General features: G+C 40.5%; 1 long non-coding RNA gene across 1 annotated transcript; it reads left to right on the plus strand.

Moving 5' to 3' along the window:
- Positions 1-297: 297 nt before the first annotated feature.
- On the plus strand, positions 298-5,337 carry LOC116446142. The gene is made up of 2 exons (XR_004241059.1): positions 298-703; positions 2,233-5,337. It is a non-coding gene; the product is annotated as an uncharacterized LOC116446142 (long non-coding RNA).
- The last annotated feature ends 4,343 nt before the right edge of the window (positions 5,338-9,680 follow it).

Here is a 9,680-nt window from a genome sequence, read left to right on the forward strand (position 1 = left end):
AACATGACAATGGGAAAGACGAAAAATAGCAGCAGATCAAAAGAAGTTATCTCTAAAAACAAATTCAGCGCTATCCACAACTAAGTAACATTTGACATTTAAAAAATATTTGATCAGTGTTTTGGCTTACAGAACTGCTTTAGGGGCACTGTGATGTGTAAATTAAATTCAAATGAAGGTTAAATATAGTTCTCTGAGAAAGACTGCACAGTTTAAATTACCTAATTATTTGGACAAAATCTGTTCTCCTGTAATTAAATGTATACAAAAGAATGTGTCTTTTCACTAAGCACATTTTGAGAGGAGATGTTTATCAGCAAATGGTAACTTCCTCTTGAAGATCATAAAGATACTGCCATCACTCAGAGCTGTGTGGGGAGGAAAGTTTGTCAGAGCTGAGCTGAATAGAGACACAGCATTCCTGTATTTTGCTGTGTGCAGCCTCCGAGTCCTGACCCTGCAAAGCCTTTTAATACAAGCTTTGCTTTAACTCTTTTTCTAGAGTTCATGCCTGTGCAGGAAGGGCTACACCCAGCCAATGTGCCCAGGCAGTGCTGTGATCACAAAAAGAGCTGATACTTCATCGAATCCATGCCAGCTGTGATGCCCAGGACTGGATTTTTTGCATCCAGCTCAGACCCTCTCATTCTGCAAGTGTTCCCAGGCTTTGGAAGACTGACTGCTGGAGGGAGTTACAGCCCGTGTGAGTAAGGGGGTGAGAGTCTGGATCACTGAGGTTTGTTTAGTCTATTTTTAAATGTGTTGAGCGAGGGGATTTCACCATCTTTCTGTGGGAGACTCCTCCTGAGCCTAGCAGATGTCAACAGCAAGATATTTTCTGCATGATACTGGGTATGAACTTTCTCTTCACCTTGTCCATTCCACTTCATTTTTTTTTTCACTTGTGTACATCCATCAGTATTTACACCCTGTAATATTTCTGTTTCTTTCTCCAGAGTCATTGCTCTGTCCCACAGACTGTAGCTCTTTCATTCTATTTTTGGTGTCACTCCATCTGCCTCCTTTCTGCTTTAGGAGGGCATATTTCTCACCCTTTTCTGCTTCTCTGCAGTTTGCCAATTCTGTTCAAATCTGTTGTGTGTGGCTGACAGACAGAAGTGTCAGCCTTGCTTAGGGCTCAGAGCTCTATGCCATCAATCTAATACTGCAGTACAGGTACAATACACTTGGATTGTTCAATTACTGCTCATGAACCAAAATCTCACTCTCCAAAGGGCTGGAAATTAAGTCTGCACAGTATGCCTAAGCTTCACAATGGCATTCCCTACGGTAAAGATGTGATATGGAATAGAGCCCTGGAAAAGAAAATAATAAGCAAGCTCATATTGCTTAAAATTCTGAATTTTCCAATATATACCTGGAATTATGCAAATTTTCTGTGGTTTCCCAGGTTGGAAGAGTAACATTGCTCTGCATGTCTGGTCCCCAGTCGTAATATCTGTCATAATTATATTAGGAAAGAAATTGCATGCTCATTAGAAAAAGCACACTGGTGCACAAAACTTTTGTCTGGGGGACCCAGAGCATCTGAACTGCATGTGGGAAGAATGTTTGGATTTCACATGTGACAAGAAGAGATTTTTCAAAATGAGTGGGAAATTAAAGGCAGCTCAACAAACTTTCCTACAAGTCATTGTACAATCCGCTCTTTTCATTCAAATTCATTCTGCAGAACATGAGCTTACTTAAAGAAAAAGGAGAAGGAGAAAAAAAAAGGATTTATTGCTAATAGACATAAAAGGAAACCATAAATCTAGCAGGGCCCTGTAGTGAGTAAGAACAAATGCAATCAATATGAATGTATTCATTTATTCTCTCTCAGCCACAATCAATATGCATGGTATCTCAATGTTGAATAGGAAGGCAAAGCTTTTGCCCCAGTGAGTTTAAAATAATTCAACAAAATTCCTGCTGAGTTTTGATTGAATAATAAGTTTGGCTCTAGCTAGAGAAAAATGTGCAGACAGGCAATATGCTGACAGGGAGCAAAACTGGGAGCCAGCAATTCTAGGAAAGGGATGGGTTCAGGAAGGCACGGGAAGAACAGAGAGGTAAGGGGTGACTCTGAGGAAGAAAGACAGAAGTGCTGCAGTTATTTCAATGGGTGGTAGGAAATGTCCCTTTTGAAGAAGAGAAGGGAAGCTGGCCCCAACCTTGGTGCAGCATATTCCCATTATTCATTTACCGTGTCATTCTTAATTGTCTCCATAGCTCCTGTCCCACGGGTACATGTGCCCAGAGGGCATGAAGCAGCACCACCAGAGCTGCCAAAGCAGAGATGGAGGAGACACAGACCCCATGGAAATCTGGAAGTGGACTGGCTCCCAGCCTGACACCCCAGGCAAATATCTTTATACAGAGGATGCACAGGCAGGGCAGAGGAGGCCTCCACTTTGCTTCCCACCACTAAGGCTGCTGAGCAAGCAGCCTGTTGCATTCTCCTCTGACTTTAATTTGCAAATAGCCTTAAAGGATTGCAGAAAACAGCATGGGAATTTCTTTTTAATGATGGTAATAAAGGTTAAGCTGTTTGTGTAAAGCCTGCAATGTAATCACTGAACAACATAAGAGTACACAAGGTGTCTTGTAGAAACAAAGAGGTCACCCTGAGCAGAGGAGGGAATGAAAGCAGAGAGAAGCATCCATATTCACTGAACAAAACCTCTGCACTCTCATGTCTGGACACTGAGCCTACCTGGGCACTAGTAAAAATCCAAACAAATAAATAGAATTGTCTCACATCCCTTGAATTCACCTGCCGGAGCAGTGGCTGTGTTCTTTGATCACCCAAACAGGCAGCCTGAAAACAGTTTGAAAAGCTGAAATTCAGGGGTGCTGGCCATTTAGCTACTCTCTGTATTGAAGGCCCAGACAAAAGGATGCCAGACAATGTTTTTCAATGGCCTCTTTCTTTTCCTAGGCAGAACCTGAAAAATGCCTCTTGATGAGCTCTCCAGAACTAATCACCATACACTGCTTACCTATTCACTTTCCAGGCTGGTGATATTATAGTTATTATGCTGTGTCCTGTCACGCCGTCAGTTCGTTAGACTCCTAATGAGAAGACCTAATTCCTTCCCTGGCTGGTTGGGAGGCTTGGCTAGTGGTGCTGTGTAAATGAAGGAGATGGTTATTACTATGATCATGATTATGTTTCATTAGTAATAACAAGGAACTGTGGTCAGGTATGGCTTATTTACAGGAAATGAGAGAAAATACCTACTTAAAAAGAAGCTTAAAGGAACTGGTGATTTTCATCAAATGAGAGGAGAGATTTGCATGTGAAACAGAACATGATGAGCTTGGCAAAAAAATCCCTACGATCATTAACTCCAATTTTAAAATTATTTAAATTTGCTATGCATTTTATCCCAAGGAGCACTGTCTTCCTGCAAGCATGCAGGCAAGGTCAGGAGTTCCTCACGGAAATACTTGGAGGAAGGGAAGGGTGAGCATATAAATTGGATGATTCATATTTCAGTGAGAACTCCACCACCCTGAGTGAGAGGAGGGTTCAAGGAGAGAGCTCCTTTCCTGTGCCAGATGGGCCAATGACTAAGGAAGAGAATAAAAGACTAGGAAAGTTAAGGATGGTCTTTTCCTTACTACAACTTCACAGCTTTTGGCAGGCAGCAGGTTTTTGCTCTCTGAAGAGGCCCAGATGGCACCTGGACCCAAGAGTGCTGATGATCCCATGAAAAGGTCTGCCTCACCCTCATACACCATGAGCTGTGGTGTACCAGTGTATCTGGGCCAGATGCAAATGTATTTCAGACAGCAGAGTACTGGGGGAAAGAGTGGTGCAAGTCTCCTGTCAGGACCGTTAGGTCATGTTTAACTGGTGATAGTGATCCAGTTATCTCATCACAAGTGATGTGCTGGCCACAACTATTTAAAACATGACACAACAAATACTTTCAAACAGTGATTTGCTCGCAGAAGCTTGCTTTCAAAGAGGCAATGTTTTTCTTCAAGGAGTGATTCCTTGCAGCTCATGGACCAAGACTTAAGCCAGAAAAACCTGCTTATGACATGGGAAACCCCTTACCAGGTGCAAGGGGCTGTCTGTAAAGCCGTTTCCAAAGAGCAAGCTACTGAAATCAGTGCTTATCAAAGGCCAATCCAGACACTATCCCATTCCTTCAAATGTCCAGCAACGAGATGTGACTCAGAGAAGTGCTGCTGTGTCCCTTAAACATGGATGGAGAAACCCAGCACAGCAACAAACATGCCAAAACCATTATTACATATATACATATATAAATACATTATACCATGTATTGTATCTATTTATTGTTTTCTATTCTGACATTAATTCAAAACTCTCATCATGATCCATCTGTGCCCCAAAAATTGTCTGCTTTTCCAGAGGAAAACAGGAAACTCATTAACTTCCTTTAGAAGATACAAATCTGTACCTCATCATAAACCTTAAAAATCCCCCATATGATATCCTGTACTGGAAGGTAATTTTTTGTAAAAATTTGGAATAGTTGATACATCTCCAACGTTCTTGTTTGCTCACAGTCTGTTCATAGGACACCTCAGGTATCTGAACAGAGACATTACACTACTTCATGACACCTGCAAAGCCTTGGAGGAAAATCAGGTGAAGTAGAGGAATAGGAAGATAACTTTTACAAGGAGTAGCAAGAACAGCATAGGATTTTTCTTTAATTAGACAGACAAATTAAAACATGAAAGAAACACTAGATACAGTTTCTTCTTATTTTTTCAACTGGCTATAGCTTTAATCTTAGCAATTCAGAGCTTGTACAATGGCATCTGTACAAACAGCTGTAGTTCCCCTGTGTAAAACACACTGGATACAGCAGTGAATTTGCTTGAACTTGCTTTCACAGGCAGCATGGTCTATCAAAGGAATGGTTAATGATTTCTGCTAAATAATAGAAAGCTTCAAACACATGGCAGTGCAGGATGCTCCTTACTCTCCCCTTGTCCAGACACACACCTTAAACCTTACACAACCTAGAATCTAATTTGAGGTGGGGGGTGTTGTGGGGGGTTGGTTTGGGGCCTATATGGGAATGGTAATAAAGAGAAATCTTCATTTACTTTGCCTGGCTGTGGAGTAGACCATGTGGATTACTTTTTTATTCACATTTACTCTTCCATGAGTGTTTGTATTCAAAAAGCCTAATATGCCCAATACCAAAAGATTACATGTAATTGGCTTGATGCTCATCAACTTGAAATGCTGGGAGGCATCCCAGTGTATTAAATTTAATTGTTTATATCTAGGGTACCACGCAATAAAAATCCCCAAAAAACAATAAAGTTGTGCATTTTACAATTTCTCTGTTGCCTGTATTTTTTGGCTTTGTTTCTTCATTGGGTTTTTTTCGGTTGGGTTTTTTTTTTGGTTGGTTGGTTTTGGGTTTGTTTTTTTTTTTAGTGCAGAGAAAAGGTAGGACATTTCTGTACTTGATTAAGATCTGTTAGTGGAGATTTATTGCCAAGGCTTGCACTGTGTATTTGGTATTAACCTCTTAGATCACAGTAAGTGGCTTTTGAAGTTGGCTGGGGACTGAAGATAAGTTCTTCGTCAGGGGAGACACCACGCCTGCCCCTTTCCAAGGGGAGGCTGAGGGCAGAGGGGGCAGTGGGAAGGTCACTCCATTCTGCCTGCAACATCATGCAATATTAACTGGAGATGATTATTGAATACAGAGTTCTTACAAGCCTTACAGCTTGTCTGCATCTTGTTAGATAACTAAAGAAAAGCAGGGTTAGGAAAGAATGACTCTGCCAGATGAAATCTCATCTGTTTCATTCCTAGCTGCATTGCAAAGAAAATGAAATTATTTAAGGGCTTTATCTGATTTAGGGCCTTAGTTTTCCCTCCCCTTTTGGTTCCCAGTAGCCCTGTTCCTGGAACCAAACTGCCAGGTCCCGCACCAGCAATAACTGTTTTTTCTCCCCGCTGGAATCAATGCTTTCCCAGTGGGAGTGCAGGGTGATGCCACCTCTGCCAGGAGGGGACAACAGAGCAACTCCCCTCAGTCCCACCTGCCAGGTGAAAGGAGTGTTGCACACTCTTCCCCACAGGGCAAAACCTGACCGCTGCAGCTGGACCTGAAAGAGAAAATTAAGCTTCTGGGGTTTCTATTTCCCTGATTTAATTTCCCTGTTAAAGCAAAAAGAGGAAGAGAAAAGAGAAATGTGTTCAGTAAAAGAGGTTGGAATCAGAGCATGGGCTTCATACCAGAGCACAGTCTTTCTAAATAGATCTTCAGCTTTATTTCTACCATTATTAGGTTAAGGGCAAATTGACAAAATTCACATCTTACTGCAGTTTCAGTAACGAATGTGCTGGAAAATGGGATTTAATTGGCAGCTCTTCTAATTATATTACTTTAAATGCCAGAACAACTAATCCAAGGAACTATTTGTAAGGATCTAGAAGATAAGGAGAAGATGAGTTACAGCCAGCGTGGATTTGTCAATAACAAATTTTGTCACACCAATGTAATTTCCTTCCCCCACAGGATAATAGACCTTGCAGACATGGAAGAAGCAGTAGATGTTATGTATCTTGAGCCCCGTAAGTTTTCTGACACTGTCTCATATAACATTCTGATAAATAAGAGAAGAAAATGTGGACTAGGGGAAACCAACTAGAAAGTGAGTGCAAAACTGGTTAGAAAACTATATTGAAGAGAATAATTATTCGTGGTTCACTGTCAAAGGCTGCATCAAGTGGGTTCCACAGAGATCTCTCTTGGCCTGATACCATTCATTGAGAATGAACTGGGTGATAGAAGGGATTGTGGCGCTATCAAATTGCACATTGTCTGCTCCAGGACAGGACTAATGTTCCAGAAGAGGAAAAATAGGACGCAAATCAAGCAAAGTAACTGTTATATGATACAGTGACCCAGCAGTAGAAGCTAGGAATAATTTACTTGTACTGCAGCTTTCTAGGTAAGGATGTGTGTGTTACAGTTAGAAGATAAACATGAAAACTGAGGAATAACTTTTTTTCTCCTTTATGCAACATGTGTAAGCCCTCAGGTCATTTCATCCAATTAGGTTTTGGCCACTTAGCTTTAAGGAATATGTAGGCCAATGAGGTCCAAAGAAGAGCAACATAAAAAACCAAAAATCTGGGCATCTGGTAGAAGGAACTGGGCCTGCACAGAGAGCAAAAGATTGATGCAAAACACAGCAGTGGTCTTTGTAAGTGATCATTGTAAAGAGGACAGTCTCTTCCCTGTGACCACAGTGAAGAGGACAAGAAACAAATTTCTCTTCCTAATTTAAGATGAGAGTTTCATTTAGACATTCAGAAAAAAATTCTGGTGTTAGAGATTTAAACAATGGAATAGGTTCCTTGGGGATGCTGTGGAGTTTCCACCACTGAGACAAGATCCATGTACAACTGGATGTTGTTCTAGAGTAGGGAATGGACTAGATGACCTCTAGAGACTTCCTTCCAATCCACTTTTATATAATCCCATGAATTCTATGAATATCACAATCTAGCCATGTTTAATAAATTAAACTGTAAGGGAGAAAAAAAATCTCCTAAACCCAGAGCTAGGTCTGAAAATATTTAAATGTAGTAATAGGCCATAAATTTACTTTCACTCCCTAAGGAGATTTTGTTGTCACAAAGACTAACATATCAGAAGCCTCTTCTAATAGTTAAATAGCTACAGCACACTGGCAGGTTCTTTGATTCATATCCTGGCAAAAGTTGTTTATAGAAAAAAATTGGTTGCATCAGAAATACAGGTTAGGTCAATCTTCTGAGCTTTACATGTCTCCAAAATGTCTCTAAATCCTCATATGCCTTAAAAAGGAGCACCACAACTCCAGACTAGTGTTGAAGGGCACTTTGAGTTATTTTTGCCCTATTCCTGTGCTTGTTGCTTCTCACAATAACATTTAAATACCCTACTACAAGAATGAAGGCAGAGATGATGCAGACAAGTTGCATGTGACCTCATCACTAGTCAGAGAACAATACAAACTGTGCCCATTTTCAGTGTCAGACATCCATATCTTATGTAAAGCAGAAAGCACTTTATCTGTAAGTTGATGGAAGGGACCCTGAGGGGTTTCCTTTCTATACCATGAGTACAACAGAGAGAAAGAGAAACTTTCTAATTAAAATCTTCCTAAGAATGTGTGGTTTCAAGGAAAGAAATAATTATTGCTATTAAATGTCATACCAGTAAAGCAATCCAAGTTATCAGCGAGGGTTTTCATTTTCTCTTTGCATCACCGAACAGATTCCATAACGTATTTTCATGTAAATGCCTAGGTTTCGCTCTTTTTCACTTGGTTTCACTGCAGTGTTTTAGGGGAGTGAGACCTCTTGCTCTTTTTGATGCGCAAAACCTGGTGGAGGGAAACAAAAGCTACCAACTACTTTCTGTCTGGAGTGAAACTAGGCAATTCACTCAATGAGTTTGAGCTTCAGAGAAAATAAGGTCTGAATGAGCAGCCTCTGTCAAAGCCTGTACCCCAGCAGTTCATGGGGTTCACACAAGACACATTTGTTCAGAGCAGTCCTAAGGGGACAATGCAAGCCCTGTTTTACTACCACAGGGAATAAAGTGGTATCAAATAATGAATACGAGTACTTCCCTTCTGAACTCAGCCCAAAGCACTTTAAAAGTTTTCTAATATAAAATAATATACCATGAAGTGGAAATCTTTCTGATATTTTGTCATTTTAAGCTGCGGTAATATATTTTCCCTGGGAAAATATAACTCTGCACTCATTGTGTGCTTTTTTGTTTTCTGTTTAATCTGTGATGCATATCTGAATGGAATTTTTGTCTGTAATTCTATAAAATTTACTCTGAATCACTGCTTATGCTCTGCTGATCACAACTCTGGTTTAAGGATTGGCTCTTATTTTTCAATCTTCTCTTCACAGCCCTTTTGCTCTACTAGAATATGAGGAGTAAGAGGGGAAAATTTTGCGCATTTAACTCTTTGTTTCCCATGGTCTGTGGTATCTTGTTATCTCACACGGGCAAACAGGAAATCATACTGCTGGAACGACAGATTTAGTAAATCTAGTAGACCAACAGAGGTGCATGGATTGATATTTGTGCCCTTCAAAGTTTTTTAGAGTTATCTACTATGTTTCAGATGTGACAGTTATGGTAAATGTTATAAAAGAACAAGGACAAGGGGTAATGGTTTTAAACTAAAAGAGGGCAGGTTTAGATTAGATATTAGGAAAAAATTTACTGTGATGGTGATGAAACACTGCCATAGGTTGCTCAAAGTTGTGGACGCTCCATCCCTGGAAGAATTCAAGGCCAGGTTGCATAGGGCCCTGAACAAGTTGGTCTAGTGGAAAGTGTCCCTGCCCTTGGCATAGGTTTGGAACTAGATGATCTTTAAGCCCCCTTCCAACCAAATGATTCCATGGTTCTATGATTCTATGAAGTAGGACCAACTTGATCCTCAGCCAGTGCACATTTATTTAACTGTGAAATCCTGAGTTAAGGTTTATACACCTGTATGTCAGGCCAGACTTAATCATGGCTCTTGACCATAAACTTTTGCCACTGCCCTCCAATGGTCACTGTTCTAATGGGTGTTTAAAAATTGCACAGATTGAAGAAGCCTCATGTAACTTAATTCAGCCTCTGCAGGAAAGAGGTTCACCAGTT

Source organism: Corvus moneduloides, chromosome 6, assembly GCF_009650955.1.
Source record: "Corvus moneduloides isolate bCorMon1 chromosome 6, bCorMon1.pri, whole genome shotgun sequence".
Taxonomy (NCBI): domain Eukaryota; kingdom Metazoa; phylum Chordata; class Aves; order Passeriformes; family Corvidae; genus Corvus; species Corvus moneduloides.